This window comes from Physeter macrocephalus, chromosome 16 (assembly GCF_002837175.3).
Source record: "Physeter macrocephalus isolate SW-GA chromosome 16, ASM283717v5, whole genome shotgun sequence".
NCBI lineage: Eukaryota > Metazoa > Chordata > Mammalia > Artiodactyla > Physeteridae > Physeter > Physeter macrocephalus.
Window position 1 is genome coordinate 96,941,194 of NC_041229.1, and position 16,406 is coordinate 96,957,599.

At 42.3% G+C, this 16,406-nt stretch overlaps 1 protein-coding gene and 1 non-coding gene across 12 annotated transcripts in view; one reads left to right on the top strand and one right to left on the bottom strand.

Annotated features, from left to right (window-relative positions):
* LOC102989160 (activating molecule in BECN1-regulated autophagy protein 1) overlaps positions 1–16,406 on the bottom strand; it is a 164,135-nt gene that overhangs the window by 24,351 nt on the left and 123,378 nt on the right. The window lies entirely within an intron of this gene.
* Positions 14,795–14,902, top strand: LOC112067470 (U6 spliceosomal RNA). Its single transcript, XR_002893289.1, has one exon. It is a non-coding gene; the product is annotated as a U6 spliceosomal RNA (small nuclear RNA).

The window sequence follows — 16,406 nt, forward strand, 5'->3', positions numbered from 1 at the left end:
TGGTGGCGCAGCGCTTAAGAATCCGCCTACCAATACAGGACACGGGTTCAAGCCCTGGGCCAGGAAGATCCCACATGCCGTGGAGCAACTAAACCCATGTGCCACAACTACTGAAGCCCGCGCGTCTAGAGCCCGTGCTCCACAACAAAGAGAAGCCAGCGCAATGAGAAGCCCACGCACCACAACAAAGAGCAGCCTCCACTTGTTGCAACTAGAGAAAGCCCGCACACAGCAACGAAGACCCAGTGCAGCCAAAAATAAATAAATAAATTTATATTAAAAAAAACAACAACACCCTTCTCTTCTTTAAAAAAAAAAGAAAGAAAAAGAAAACAACCATGGCAAAAACCAAACTGCTAAGTCTCATTCTCTGAGTCCTGTGTTCAACTTGCAGGCTGGAAGCCTTGGGAATGTGTCTAGGGATAAAATTTTAATAGTCACAACAGTCACACGGTAGGTGACCTCTACCAAGTCTGCATACATCTCTCTACCTCTGCTTCTCTCAGACTCTTCTCTCCTGTTCCTTGGAAAGGAGAATCAGGGACCCTTTTTTCCAAAACAGGTTTTTAGGCTCTCTCCAAGATCTGTTCTAGGAGCAGCGATATGAAGAGTATGATTCAACAGTACAGTGAAAATATGGAACAATAGGAATCATTAGCAAATCTATCAGAAAAGCTAATTCGGGAGGTTAAAGAAGGTCAAGTTACAAAGAAGGAAACGATTAAATTATATCTCAGTCCTATAAAATTGCTGCATTTGAGGCGGCCTAATTCAGAACAGCCGTCTGACTGTGCTGCTGCTGGGAAGACAGAATAAGAATGGGGCTGGGGGCAAAAACACGCATCAGCCCAGAAACACAGTTACTCTTCTTCTGCTTGGTTGTGATATGAAGCCAAGAACCAGCTTGCTAATTGGTCAGTAGAACTGAAACTAGAAACCCTAAGGCAGATCCAACTGAAGAACTAAGCAACTTTTCAAAATTCTTCTTAGAGAGCCAGCCACAAAAGACCACATATTGTATGATTCCATTTACATGAAATGTCTAGAATAGGCAAAGCAACAGTCAAAAAGTAGATCAGAAATTGCCTAGGGCTGGAGTGGGCAGGGGAAGTGGAGGGGGGAGGGGGAAGTGACTGCTAATGGGCATGCGGTTTTTTACAAGGTGATAAAAATATTCTGAAATACAAAGATAGTGGCAATGATTGCACAACTCTGTGAATATACTAAAAACCACTGAATTGTACACTTAAAATAGGTGAACTATACAGTATGTGAATTACATCTCAATAACGCTATTATTAAAAAACAGTATTCAATATAAGTTTTGTTCAATTTATGAAGTAAAATATGGCAATTCCATTTTTGGTATCCCTTTGCACTTCTTTAATAATTTAAGAGTATTGGTGAGCATCTTTTTGTTCCATATTTGTTTCCTGGCTCATTGTATTTCTTTTACTGTGCACTGCTTACCCGCATCTTTTGTGTATTTTTATGTTTGGGTTTTTTTTTTTTTTTGCGGTAGATGGGGCTCTCACTGTTGTGGCCTCTCCCATTGCAAAGCACGGGCTCAGCGGCCATGGCTCACGGGCCCAGCTGCTCCGCAGCATGTGGGATCTTCCCGGACCGGGGCACGAACCCGTGTCCCCTGCATCGGCAGACGGACTCTCAACCACTGCGCCACCAGGGAAGCCCTGTTTGGGTATTTTTAAGTTTGTTTTTTTTTTAATATAGATTGTCTGAGTTCTCTGTAAATAATAAACTGGTTTCTGTCCATGAAAAATAATTCTTAGAGCAATACAACACAGTATTATTTGGACATAAAAAGCATTCTTCATAAGTATATACTGAATGGCATCCTAGGAAGAACACTTATTCCTCTTTCCAGAAAGCTTTATTTAAATGCAGTCTTTAGGAACTTCCCTGGTGGCTCAGTGGTTAAGAATCTGCCTGCCAATGCAGGGGACACGGGTTTGAGCCCTGGTCCAGGAAGATCCCACATGCCGCGGAGCAACTAAGCCTGTGCCCCACAACTATTGAGCCCACGCACCTAGAGCCTCTGCTCTGCAACAAGAGAAGCCACAGCAATGAGAAGCCTGCGCACCGCAAAGAAGAGTAGCCCCCGCTCGCCACAACTAAAGAAAGCCCACACAGCAATGAAGTCCCAAAGCAGCCAAAAATAAATAAATAAGTAATTTAAAAATTAAAAAAAAAAATAAATGCAGTCTTTAAATCTGTTCCATGAAGGAGTATATAACTAAGCACGTTGTAACTCTCACTTTATCACCATTTTAAAAAATCTCATCCAAGATCATAGTCAATTATTCTATAGCCTGGAGACCTGGAAAGAGTTCCTGGTGGCAAATAACAAGACTTCCTCCAAGGGTAGATGTTTCTCTTAGTTCTCATTTATGGTTTTGACATTGAGGAAAATGACCAAACTATATGTAGTTTGTTTAAAAATAACAGCTTTATTATGATATAATTCACATACCATATAATTTACCTACTTAAAGCATATAATTTAAGGGGTTTTAGTATATCTCACAATTGTGCAACCATTATCAAAATCAAATTTACAACAACCGTCACTGCTACCTAATTTCAGGATATTTTCATAATTCCCTAGCTTCCAAAATACCTTACCCATTAGCAGCTACTCCCCTCCCCTCTGTCCCACTCCCTCCCTTGCCCTAAGCGAGGGAAGAGATTAGTGAATCTATTTTGTCTGTATAATTTTGGCTCTCTTGGACATTTCGTATGAATGGAATAATACAATAAGTGGCTGTTTGTGTCTGGCTTCTTTCATTTAGCATAATTTTTTCAAAGTTCATCCATGTTTTAGCATTTATCAGTACTTCATTCCTTTTTATGGCTGAATAATGTTCCACTGTATGTTTTTATAACTGAACCACAGGTTCACATGAGATTAAGATAATAGTTTTTATTTATAGAAAACACACTGCATGGAACCTAGCAATCATAAAAGTGTTGAGGGAAACAGATTTATGTCCTTCCAAAGGAAGAAAAAAGCAGGCTTTCAAAGGTCAATTCTGGAGGCTCCCCTGGTGGCGCAGCAGTTAAGAATCTGCCTGCCAATGCAGGGGACACGGGTTCGAGCCCTGGTCCGGGAAGATTCCATGCCGCGAAGCAACTAAGCCCGTGTGCCACAACTAATGAGCCTGCACTCTAGAGCCGTCGTGCTACAACTACTGAGCCTGTGCTCTAGAGCCCGTGAGCCACAACTACTGAGCCCACGTGCCACAACTACTGAAGCCCACAAACCTAGAGCCCATGCTCCGCAACAAGAGAAGCCACCGCAATGAGAAGCCCGCCCACTGCAACAAAGAGCAGCCCCTGCTCACCGCAACTAGAAGAAAGCCCACGCACAGCAATGAAAACTCAACGCAGCCAAAAAAAAGTAAAAAAAAAAACAAAACAAAACAATTCTGAATATATCACTTATAGCTGAAGCGAGTCTTTGCTTTTTTCTGAGGCTAAAATAAAAGATAAGAGGAGTATTAGGGGACATCATTGTCTGTAAAAACACAAAAATAAAACCCCACTACTCTGTTCTCTGTATCTACATGTTTGGTTTGGTTTGGTTTGTTCACTTATTTTTGTTTTATTTTTTATATTCCACACATGAGACTTATATAATGTTATAAACCAATGTTACCTCAATAAAAAATAAATGAAAACAAAACAAGACCCCCCAAAATATCATATGGGTGACTATAATTATGACATAGGAAATATTCTCAGTAAGGTATGTGGTCTATCAGACTTAGGCTGTTTAATAATTGCTCTAATTGGTCACTGAAACTGATGTTGAGATCAACCATTATACAATAAAGGTCTGAAATATTTATATATATATATATATATATATATATATATATATATATATATATATATATTCCCCTCCCCCAGCTGCGCTGTGCAGCTTGCAGGAACCTGTGCCCATGGCAGTGAAAGTGTGGAGCCCTAACCACTGGACCACCAGAGAATTCCCGGCTCTGAAATATATTTAACATAAATTAAAGGGTAAGTATTTTGTAGATACAGATGTCATTGACTATATGTTTCCATTTTGGGGGGGGGAAGCCACACCCTGCAGCTTGTGGGGTTTTCAGCTCCCTGACCAGGGATCGAATCTGGGCCCTAGGCAGTGAGAGCGCGGAGTCCTAACCATTGGACCACCAGAGAATTCCCGACTATACGCGCTCTTAGCAGGAATCGGGTCCCTAAACCAACATAATTTTATTGTCCAGTAAACTCCTAAAGGCTCTAAAGCTCCTGCTCATAAAAACAAGGGTAGCTGGCTTCCCTGGTGGCGCAGTGGTTGGGAATCAGCCTGCCAATGCAGGGGACATGGGTTCGTGCCCCGGTCCGGGAGGATCCCACGTGCCGCAGAGCAGCTGGGCCCGTGAGCCATGGCCGCTGAGCTTGCACGTCCGGAGCCTGTTCTCCGCAACTGGGGAGGCCATGGCAGTGAGGGGCCCGCGTACCGCAAAAACAAAAAACAAAAAACCCAAACACACACAAGGGTAGCATTAGTCCACATACAAATCATGAACTTTAGGAGCAGACCCAAGAAAGATATTGTTGAGGTCAAAGGCATTAGATGAGGCCAACAAAATAATAAATTATAGCCTGTGAACTCAACAAGGATATTAGTAAGACCTGGAATACAGATACTGTGCAAGGAAGGGGAAAGAAACAGCTATGAAAGATTTCTACGCATCACAGTGTCATCAAAATTTTTCTCAAAACAACAATTCAAACCAGGATTATGTGGCCATAGCAGAGTAAGCTTTATAACAGGCCAAGAGGAGGAAGAGAAATTAACCTGATGGTCATTAGGGTCAGAGCAGTGGATAGAGCCTTCCTATCTGGAGTAAGTAGCACACAGAATCTGATATTAGCTTTTTAAAAAATTGTGGTAAAAAGCACATAACATAAAATTTACCATCTAAGCCATTTTTTTTTTTTTTTTTGTGGTACACGGGCCTCTCACAGTTGTGGCCTCTCCTGTTGTGGAGCGCAGGCTCAGTGACCATGGCTCACGGGCCCAGCCGCTCCGCGGCATGTGGGATCTTCCCGGACTGGGGCACGAACCCGTGTCCCCTGCATCGGCAGGCAGATTCTCAACCACTGCGCCGCCAGGGAAGCCCTGGCATTCGTTTTTAATGTGTCTTAAAAGAGAGAATGCACAGCAGGAGTTCAGCAATGCATCACCAGCCTAAAGCAAAGGAGTAAGCTGCTCTTCACTGGGTCTTCACTCCTTCCTCCTATCACATTAAAACCCAGGATTAATCTTGACTGTTGGCAGGGTGACTGGTACCTGCTTGCTCTCTGAAGTCAAGCTAAGATGCTCCTGTGTGGGTAGATGAAGACGCTGAGGCCTGTTTTCATCAACCATTCTGTAGATCTCCCCTTCTTTGATATGTATGTCCTAATGAAGCAATTATCTACACTTACACTAATGATGTAATTGGGACAAGTAATTATGAAAGCAGAACATCCATTTTCAAAGAAATGAATATCATTACCTTCCTTCCACCCACAAACATTATTTAAGACAAACACAAATAAGCTCACAAGAACACATGCTACTGAAAGATATTTAGGAACAGCATTCCAAACCCCAATATATTCAGGAGAAATGGAGGGAAAAAAAAGCCCAACAACCCCAACACAAAAACAAAAAACCTTGCATTGACTCCCACCAGGCAGGGATTTCCTCAAAGCCTCTACTTCTGACTGAAGACATGCAGGTGGATGAGAGTATTAAGAATTACTCTACCTCCACTTCCACATCCCCCACAACCTGGCATTTCCTATATTTAGGTCCTAGCAACCTCTGCTTCTGGAAGGACACTGGCTTAGGCAGGTCCCCGAGTGAAGCCAGGAAAGGAGTCCGGAAAGCTGTCATCATCTCACCGTTGCACAACGGGGCTGCTTATGGTGGGTGCCTGAGCAGTAGAGGGATGGGCAGAGATGGGGTGGGGGGAGGAGGGGAAAAGTACTGAGGGAGAAAGAGGTGAGAGAGAAAGACAAAGAGAGCGACTGACCGACTCAAACACTGAACAGCTCTCACCAATCACCTGTCTTAGATTGCTGAGGCTCCTGTGGCTTTCATTGTTTGGTGAAAGCACAAGTAAGAGCAATTGGACCAGAGGGTCTTGGACTTGTCAGCAGCAGGAGGGAAACGACCTTTACTGCTGCAAAGAGGATGCAAATTTCAAAAGCCTAAAATCTGCAATGAAGGGAAATGGAAATGTGCTGAACGTGGGTTTGACTGGCAGCTTTCCTCATCTGCCGATCACAGGGTAATAAACACTGGGAGATGGCAGAAATGAAGACAAATGCTTTCAGCAGCACCATTCCCCACCCGCCCCTCCTCTTACGCCCCCACTCAGCACATGACAAGAGAGTTAAAGCAAGAAAATAAATCAGCTTCTCAACCAACTCTTTTGTTAAAACTTTCCTTACAGGCCACCTACACGTGAATTATTGCTCTATGAGCCTACATTCTCATTAGGAGGCCCAGTTTGTAAAGGGTGAAAAGCTCCTGTCAAATCACACCTGTACATCTCAGGGTACGGCATTACTGGGCTGAGTCAGTTGGGGCCAGCATGTAAGAAAGAGGCCACAGGCTGCTCCCAAAGGGGAAGGCACAGAGGCCCCAAGCCTGTGAGACTCTTTAACTCAAGCCTGGCTCACTCAGTTTAGAGGAGACTCGAGCTCCAAGGACAGCATGGTGTCACTTCACCGCAATCACTGCCACATTACTATTTACCCAGGGACAGAAAGGCTGAGTAAGCTCTGAGGGCCAACAAAGAAGCCCCTTGGGCTTGGAGGGCAAAGGTGAAGTCAGATCACAAAGTGGATACAGAATACAATACTCAGTCTTGACTGCCAACTTCACATTCACTTTGGAGTGAAGGAAACATCTATAAGGTAGACGATCATATGGGTTTCCTGCAATTAAGTCCAAGAGAAATATTGAGTATTTTAGGACTCGCTACATTGAGATAAAGCATCCAGCTGACTTAGTTTTTTTGGTAAAGGGACTAGGGTTTTTTGAGTAAGGTCAAAAGGTTAGTAATTCCTAATCCATGTGGTGGCAGCACCTTAAAGGAAGATGGTTGAGCATTTTGTAAAAACTACATCCTGATTATGCTAAAAGTGAGCCTGACAAGACTCTTAGTAACTAGATCCTTTAAGATACTCAAAAAGACATTCTGTCCTACTGGCCCAGCCTGGCTGGTTTTTTCCAGATCAGAGGTGGAAAAAAGATTCTAGACCTTTGTTCTAAAGTACAGGCAACAACTGGTGGAAAGTCTGGAGCAAAAATAAGTGGGAGAGACCTTGGTAAATGGGCCTGTTTCAAACCACAAACTGCTCGGAAACGTGAGTAGTCCCCAGAGCCAGGCATGTGCTCTGGGATCCTGGGAGAACAACACTTGTCACAAAGATAGCTAATTTGAAATAGTTTCTAATTAAAATACACTGTTCAGACATTAATATCAGGTATAAAGTGGAAAAGCATTATTAACAAGCCCCATATTGAGACACTGCTTAGAAGGATGCACCTGGAAGCTGGACAACAATCTGGATAAAATCTAAATAAAATCTCATCTCCTTCTGGAAGCTTTTCAGAATTAGGGAGAAATCCCTCCCCACACAGCATTAGCCATTTTCATAACACAAAACATTTGTCATCTTGTAGATAAAGTCTGCAATGAGTTCAAGTGTTTATATCTCTGCGTACACTTAGCCATCAATTTTCAGTTGATACTGCCTGGTCTCTTTCCTTCTTCTTTAAGATAGTGAACTCCTTGAGAGAAGGGGGTCAACTTTTCACTTAAATTTTAAATATTGTACAGTCGCAGTACTTAGAATTTGCCATTCATACAGTTACAAAGGGTGAGGAGCACCAATGGGAGCTGCAAGGAAGGTCACTGCTAGCCTTATGAACTGTCCTTCCGCAAGTGAGAAGACATGCCCTAGACAGTCCTTACTATCTATATCTATTATAGGGATAGGCTGAATTATAAAGAACCAAATCATATGTTAATTTTCAGTCCAGTATATACATCCAGCAATGGGACTAAGCAATTACAGTTTGCAAAAAGAGCTTGTCTTTAATTATAAATAAACTGAAACATCCATCGAGAAAGAAACAGCTTAACAAACTACGGTCAATTATACTATGGAACACCATTCAGCCATCCAAGAGAAAAAAGTAGATCTGTATGTACCGATACAGAAAGATGTCCTTGATATATTGTTCTGTATGATCCCATCTCTATTAAAAAACAAAATGAAGAAACAAATAGGTATATAAATATATATGCGTGTGATGAGGCATCGCAACAAGAGAGGCCACCGCAATGAGAAGCCCGCCCACTGCAACAAAGAGCAGCCCCTGCTCACCGCAACTAGAAGAAAGCCCACGCACAGCAATGAAAACTCAACGCAGCCAAAAAAAAGTAAAAAAAAAAACAAAACAAAACAATTCTGAATATATCACTTATAGCTGAAGCGAGTCTTTGCTTTTTTCTGAGGCTAAAATAAAAGATAAGAGGAGTATTAGGGGACATCATTGTCTGTAAAAACACAAAAATAAAACCCCACTACTCTGTTCTCTGTATCTACATGTTTGGTTTGGTTTGGTTTGTTCACTTATTTTTGTTTTATTTTTTATATTCCACACATGAGACTTATATAATGTTATAAACCAATGTTACCTCAATAAAAAATAAATGAAAACAAAACAAGACCCCCCAAAATATCATATGGGTGACTATAATTATGACATAGGAAATATTCTCAGTAAGGTATGTGGTCTATCAGACTTAGGCTGTTTAATAATTGCTCTAATTGGTCACTGAAACTGATGTTGAGATCAACCATTATACAATAAAGGTCTGAAATATTTATATATATATATATATATATATATATATATATATATATATATATTCCCCTCCCCCAGCTGCGCTGTGCAGCTTGCAGGAACCTGTGCCCATGGCAGTGAAAGTGTGGAGCCCTAACCACTGGACCACCAGAGAATTCCCGGCTCTGAAATATATTTAACATAAATTAAAGGGTAAGTATTTTGTAGATACAGATGTCATTGACTATATGTTTCCATTTTGGGGGGGGGAAGCCACACCCTGCAGCTTGTGGGGTTTTCAGCTCCCTGACCAGGGATCGAATCTGGGCCCTAGGCAGTGAGAGCGCGGAGTCCTAACCATTGGACCACCAGAGAATTCCCGACTATACGCGCTCTTAGCAGGAATCGGGTCCCTAAACCAACATAATTTTATTGTCCAGTAAACTCCTAAAGGCTCTAAAGCTCCTGCTCATAAAAACAAGGGTAGCTGGCTTCCCTGGTGGCGCAGTGGTTGGGAATCAGCCTGCCAATGCAGGGGACATGGGTTCGTGCCCCGGTCCGGGAGGATCCCACGTGCCGCAGAGCAGCTGGGCCCGTGAGCCATGGCCGCTGAGCTTGCACGTCCGGAGCCTGTTCTCCGCAACTGGGGAGGCCATGGCAGTGAGGGGCCCGCGTACCGCAAAAACAAAAAACAAAAAACCCAAACACACACAAGGGTAGCATTAGTCCACATACAAATCATGAACTTTAGGAGCAGACCCAAGAAAGATATTGTTGAGGTCAAAGGCATTAGATGAGGCCAACAAAATAATAAATTATAGCCTGTGAACTCAACAAGGATATTAGTAAGACCTGGAATACAGATACTGTGCAAGGAAGGGGAAAGAAACAGCTATGAAAGATTTCTACGCATCACAGTGTCATCAAAATTTTTCTCAAAACAACAATTCAAACCAGGATTATGTGGCCATAGCAGAGTAAGCTTTATAACAGGCCAAGAGGAGGAAGAGAAATTAACCTGATGGTCATTAGGGTCAGAGCAGTGGATAGAGCCTTCCTATCTGGAGTAAGTAGCACACAGAATCTGATATTAGCTTTTTAAAAAATTGTGGTAAAAAGCACATAACATAAAATTTACCATCTAAGCCATTTTTTTTTTTTTTTTTGTGGTACACGGGCCTCTCACAGTTGTGGCCTCTCCTGTTGTGGAGCGCAGGCTCAGTGACCATGGCTCACGGGCCCAGCCGCTCCGCGGCATGTGGGATCTTCCCGGACTGGGGCACGAACCCGTGTCCCCTGCATCGGCAGGCAGATTCTCAACCACTGCGCCGCCAGGGAAGCCCTGGCATTCGTTTTTAATGTGTCTTAAAAGAGAGAATGCACAGCAGGAGTTCAGCAATGCATCACCAGCCTAAAGCAAAGGAGTAAGCTGCTCTTCACTGGGTCTTCACTCCTTCCTCCTATCACATTAAAACCCAGGATTAATCTTGACTGTTGGCAGGGTGACTGGTACCTGCTTGCTCTCTGAAGTCAAGCTAAGATGCTCCTGTGTGGGTAGATGAAGACGCTGAGGCCTGTTTTCATCAACCATTCTGTAGATCTCCCCTTCTTTGATATGTATGTCCTAATGAAGCAATTATCTACACTTACACTAATGATGTAATTGGGACAAGTAATTATGAAAGCAGAACATCCATTTTCAAAGAAATGAATATCATTACCTTCCTTCCACCCACAAACATTATTTAAGACAAACACAAATAAGCTCACAAGAACACATGCTACTGAAAGATATTTAGGAACAGCATTCCAAACCCCAATATATTCAGGAGAAATGGAGGGAAAAAAAAGCCCAACAACCCCAACACAAAAACAAAAAACCTTGCATTGACTCCCACCAGGCAGGGATTTCCTCAAAGCCTCTACTTCTGACTGAAGACATGCAGGTGGATGAGAGTATTAAGAATTACTCTACCTCCACTTCCACATCCCCCACAACCTGGCATTTCCTATATTTAGGTCCTAGCAACCTCTGCTTCTGGAAGGACACTGGCTTAGGCAGGTCCCCGAGTGAAGCCAGGAAAGGAGTCCGGAAAGCTGTCATCATCTCACCGTTGCACAACGGGGCTGCTTATGGTGGGTGCCTGAGCAGTAGAGGGATGGGCAGAGATGGGGTGGGGGGAGGAGGGGAAAAGTACTGAGGGAGAAAGAGGTGAGAGAGAAAGACAAAGAGAGCGACTGACCGACTCAAACACTGAACAGCTCTCACCAATCACCTGTCTTAGATTGCTGAGGCTCCTGTGGCTTTCATTGTTTGGTGAAAGCACAAGTAAGAGCAATTGGACCAGAGGGTCTTGGACTTGTCAGCAGCAGGAGGGAAACGACCTTTACTGCTGCAAAGAGGATGCAAATTTCAAAAGCCTAAAATCTGCAATGAAGGGAAATGGAAATGTGCTGAACGTGGGTTTGACTGGCAGCTTTCCTCATCTGCCGATCACAGGGTAATAAACACTGGGAGATGGCAGAAATGAAGACAAATGCTTTCAGCAGCACCATTCCCCACCCGCCCCTCCTCTTACGCCCCCACTCAGCACATGACAAGAGAGTTAAAGCAAGAAAATAAATCAGCTTCTCAACCAACTCTTTTGTTAAAACTTTCCTTACAGGCCACCTACACGTGAATTATTGCTCTATGAGCCTACATTCTCATTAGGAGGCCCAGTTTGTAAAGGGTGAAAAGCTCCTGTCAAATCACACCTGTACATCTCAGGGTACGGCATTACTGGGCTGAGTCAGTTGGGGCCAGCATGTAAGAAAGAGGCCACAGGCTGCTCCCAAAGGGGAAGGCACAGAGGCCCCAAGCCTGTGAGACTCTTTAACTCAAGCCTGGCTCACTCAGTTTAGAGGAGACTCGAGCTCCAAGGACAGCATGGTGTCACTTCACCGCAATCACTGCCACATTACTATTTACCCAGGGACAGAAAGGCTGAGTAAGCTCTGAGGGCCAACAAAGAAGCCCCTTGGGCTTGGAGGGCAAAGGTGAAGTCAGATCACAAAGTGGATACAGAATACAATACTCAGTCTTGACTGCCAACTTCACATTCACTTTGGAGTGAAGGAAACATCTATAAGGTAGACGATCATATGGGTTTCCTGCAATTAAGTCCAAGAGAAATATTGAGTATTTTAGGACTCGCTACATTGAGATAAAGCATCCAGCTGACTTAGTTTTTTTGGTAAAGGGACTAGGGTTTTTTGAGTAAGGTCAAAAGGTTAGTAATTCCTAATCCATGTGGTGGCAGCACCTTAAAGGAAGATGGTTGAGCATTTTGTAAAAACTACATCCTGATTATGCTAAAAGTGAGCCTGACAAGACTCTTAGTAACTAGATCCTTTAAGATACTCAAAAAGACATTCTGTCCTACTGGCCCAGCCTGGCTGGTTTTTTCCAGATCAGAGGTGGAAAAAAGATTCTAGACCTTTGTTCTAAAGTACAGGCAACAACTGGTGGAAAGTCTGGAGCAAAAATAAGTGGGAGAGACCTTGGTAAATGGGCCTGTTTCAAACCACAAACTGCTCGGAAACGTGAGTAGTCCCCAGAGCCAGGCATGTGCTCTGGGATCCTGGGAGAACAACACTTGTCACAAAGATAGCTAATTTGAAATAGTTTCTAATTAAAATACACTGTTCAGACATTAATATCAGGTATAAAGTGGAAAAGCATTATTAACAAGCCCCATATTGAGACACTGCTTAGAAGGATGCACCTGGAAGCTGGACAACAATCTGGATAAAATCTAAATAAAATCTCATCTCCTTCTGGAAGCTTTTCAGAATTAGGGAGAAATCCCTCCCCACACAGCATTAGCCATTTTCATAACACAAAACATTTGTCATCTTGTAGATAAAGTCTGCAATGAGTTCAAGTGTTTATATCTCTGCGTACACTTAGCCATCAATTTTCAGTTGATACTGCCTGGTCTCTTTCCTTCTTCTTTAAGATAGTGAACTCCTTGAGAGAAGGGGGTCAACTTTTCACTTAAATTTTAAATATTGTACAGTCGCAGTACTTAGAATTTGCCATTCATACAGTTACAAAGGGTGAGGAGCACCAATGGGAGCTGCAAGGAAGGTCACTGCTAGCCTTATGAACTGTCCTTCCGCAAGTGAGAAGACATGCCCTAGACAGTCCTTACTATCTATATCTATTATAGGGATAGGCTGAATTATAAAGAACCAAATCATATGTTAATTTTCAGTCCAGTATATACATCCAGCAATGGGACTAAGCAATTACAGTTTGCAAAAAGAGCTTGTCTTTAATTATAAATAAACTGAAACATCCATCGAGAAAGAAACAGCTTAACAAACTACGGTCAATTATACTATGGAACACCATTCAGCCATCCAAGAGAAAAAAGTAGATCTGTATGTACCGATACAGAAAGATGTCCTTGATATATTGTTCTGTATGATCCCATCTCTATTAAAAAACAAAATGAAGAAACAAATAGGTATATAAATATATATGCGTGTGATGAGGCATAGAGAAAAATTTGGAAAGATATACTCCAAAGATGGTGAACTCCTTGAGAGAAAGGGGTCAACTTTCCACTTAAATTTTAAATACTGTACAGTCGCAGGACTTAGAATTCCCTTTGGGGAATGGGACTGAGGATAAGAGTGGTGAAGAGAGACTTAAGCATTTTACAGTACATATTTTGATATTAGCTGAATTACAATGAACCTGTTTGGTTTTGTTTTTTAAACAAGATTTAAAAGGGAAAACAGGAAGAGTGAGAAGTTACCTTTATAATGATCTATGGAAAAATTGTACGTTTTACCATTTAATATCCCCTATATTCAACATATACATTTATTTGTTTCATGAAGCTAACTAGTTGAAGGACTTGAGAAAAACTCCTTGATCCTGGGTTTGCAATAAAATTCAAAAACCTCAAGTTTTCCATTTTTACCAAGTGACAGAATGATACTCTGAGATGCCCTTCATATATCTAAGAAGAGGGTTATGTCTTTGGTAGCCAATAAATCTGTGCTATTTGACTAAAAAGGAGTCAGAACAATTCCACCTCTGGGTGAATATCTTACAAAAAATGCCACAGATGTACACAAGGACATATGTCAAGAAAGTTCAAGGCATGTTGTTATAGTAAAAATCTAGAAAGTTTCATGTTCTTCAATAGGGAATAGATAATGTGTATAAATGAATACTAGGCAACAATTAAAAGGAACAAACCAAATCAATCAAACTGTCATTGTGGATTGATGAAAAATATAATATTGAATTATAAAAGTTTCAAAAATGATACATATGGTATGATACCATTTATAAAAATACAACTCTTAAAACACAAAGCAGGGCTTCCCTGGTGGCGCAGTAGTTTAGAATCCGCCTGCTAATGCAGGAGACACAGGTTCGAGCCCTGGTCCAGGAAGATCCCACATGCCGCGGAGCAACTAAGCCTGTGCGCCACAGCTACTGAGCCTGTGCTCTAGAGACCGTGAGCCACAAGTACTGCAGCCCGTGTGCCTAGAGTCCGTGCTCCAAAACAAAGAGAAGTCTCTGCAATGAGAAGCCTGCGCACTGCAACGAAGAGTAGCCCCTGCTCGCCGCAACTAGAGAAAGCCCGCGCCCAGCAACGAAGACCCAACGCAGCCAAAAATATTAAAAAATAAATAGATTTAAAAAAAACAAACACAAAGCAATGATATTTTACTAACATATTAAGTTATAAAAGAGGGACCGCAATTATATAAACCAAATTCATGATAGAGGCTGCCTCTAGGTAGAACGGGAAATATAATTATGGAAGTCAAAGGGAACTTCGACTTTATCTGAAAAGATTTTATTTTTAAGAATTGAGGGGGGCGCTCGCTTCGGTGGCACATATACTAAAATTGGAACAATGCAGAGAAGATTAGCATGGCCGGTGCGCAAGGAATGACACGCAAATTCGTGAAGTGTTCCATATTAAAAATATATATATATATTGAGGGGGGAAATTCCCTGGAGGTCCAGTGGTTAGGGCTCCCCGCTTGCACTGCAGGGAGCATGGTTTCGATCCCTGGTCGGGGAACTAAGATCCTGCATGCTGCGCGGCAGCCAGAAAAAAAAAGAACTGAGGCAAGCAGGGCAAAATGTTAACAACTATTAAATCTTGGTGTGGCGGCACAGATGCTTGTTATATATGTGTGTGCCTGTATGTATGTATTTATACTTCTTTATATTAAAATAATTTCTCACCATTGAAGGGAGGGAGAAAGGGGATAGGAAGGAAGTAAACAAGCAAGAAGCTGGGGACACAAGGTAAAAGACCTTTAAATGCTTCCCCACAATCTCAAACCTTGTCCAACAAAGAATGGGTGAGGCAGTAATTGGCTAAAGTGAAATACTCTGGGATGTGGAGTCCCACAAAATTCCAAAGGTGGGCAGAGACAGCCATATTCCGTTTACTTGGAATTCTTGACATGAAAGATTTCTCCCACAGAAACATATCCTGTGTCTCAGTGAATCACGTTTATACCATGTAAAGCCTGAGCTACTACACTGGTGAAACCATCCAGCAGGCAGCTATGAATGGCATATGGTCACACAAACTTTGTACCCAATAAAAGCGGAGGCTCTTAGGCCGTAGGCTTCCTGGGTTCACACTAGGAACAGTCTGTCTGCACAGATGAAACGTAAAAACAGATGCCCAGCCCTAAGCTTTTCTCTCAGATGCCACCTTAAAACATCTTACCTTGAAGAAACGAAAGATTTATTTTTAATGTCAAGTTAGATAAATTTCTGAGAAAGGCCTGTGGCAAAATTCTAGTTTTTGAAAGGGATATTTCACAAGGGAAAGCAAAGGAGTTTAAGATATGTTTTAGTCTCTTCCTTTCTGCCAGAGCTGCTGAGATAAACTCCTAAGGAAACACTGGGCCTGCTATCACCCTTCAGGGATGCCTGAAAAGCCAGTGAGCATGATGCTACCCATACCTTTTAAAGACGAACTCTATCCGAAGTCATCATAAAGAATGCATGACAACCTGCAAACTTCTCTATAGGCCGCTTAGGGTGTGAGTAAGTAACATCATGAAAGAATCTTGCAGTTATCACTAAGCTATGGGCCCTTGTCCTTTACAAAACCATCTATCTATCTTCCTCTCCACTCTCCTCACTCCAATCCATCTTTGAATACCAGATTGATTACTTTTAAAAGCAGAGTTTTGATTGTGTCACTCATCTGCTCAAAAATCTTTAATGGCTCCTCGTTGCCTAAACCGAGCTCGGTTCCTTGGTTTGTTATTCAAGGCCCTCAACAATCTGTCTGCCATCTACATTTCTGTGCTTATCTCTTACTGCTCATTAGTCATGTGTTTCTGGAAATATGTTTTAAATATATCTCCACTTTTATACTTTGCAAGAATCTGCCTGCCAATGCAGGGGACACGGGTTCGAGCCCTGGTCCGGGAAGATTCCATGCCGCGAAGCAACTAA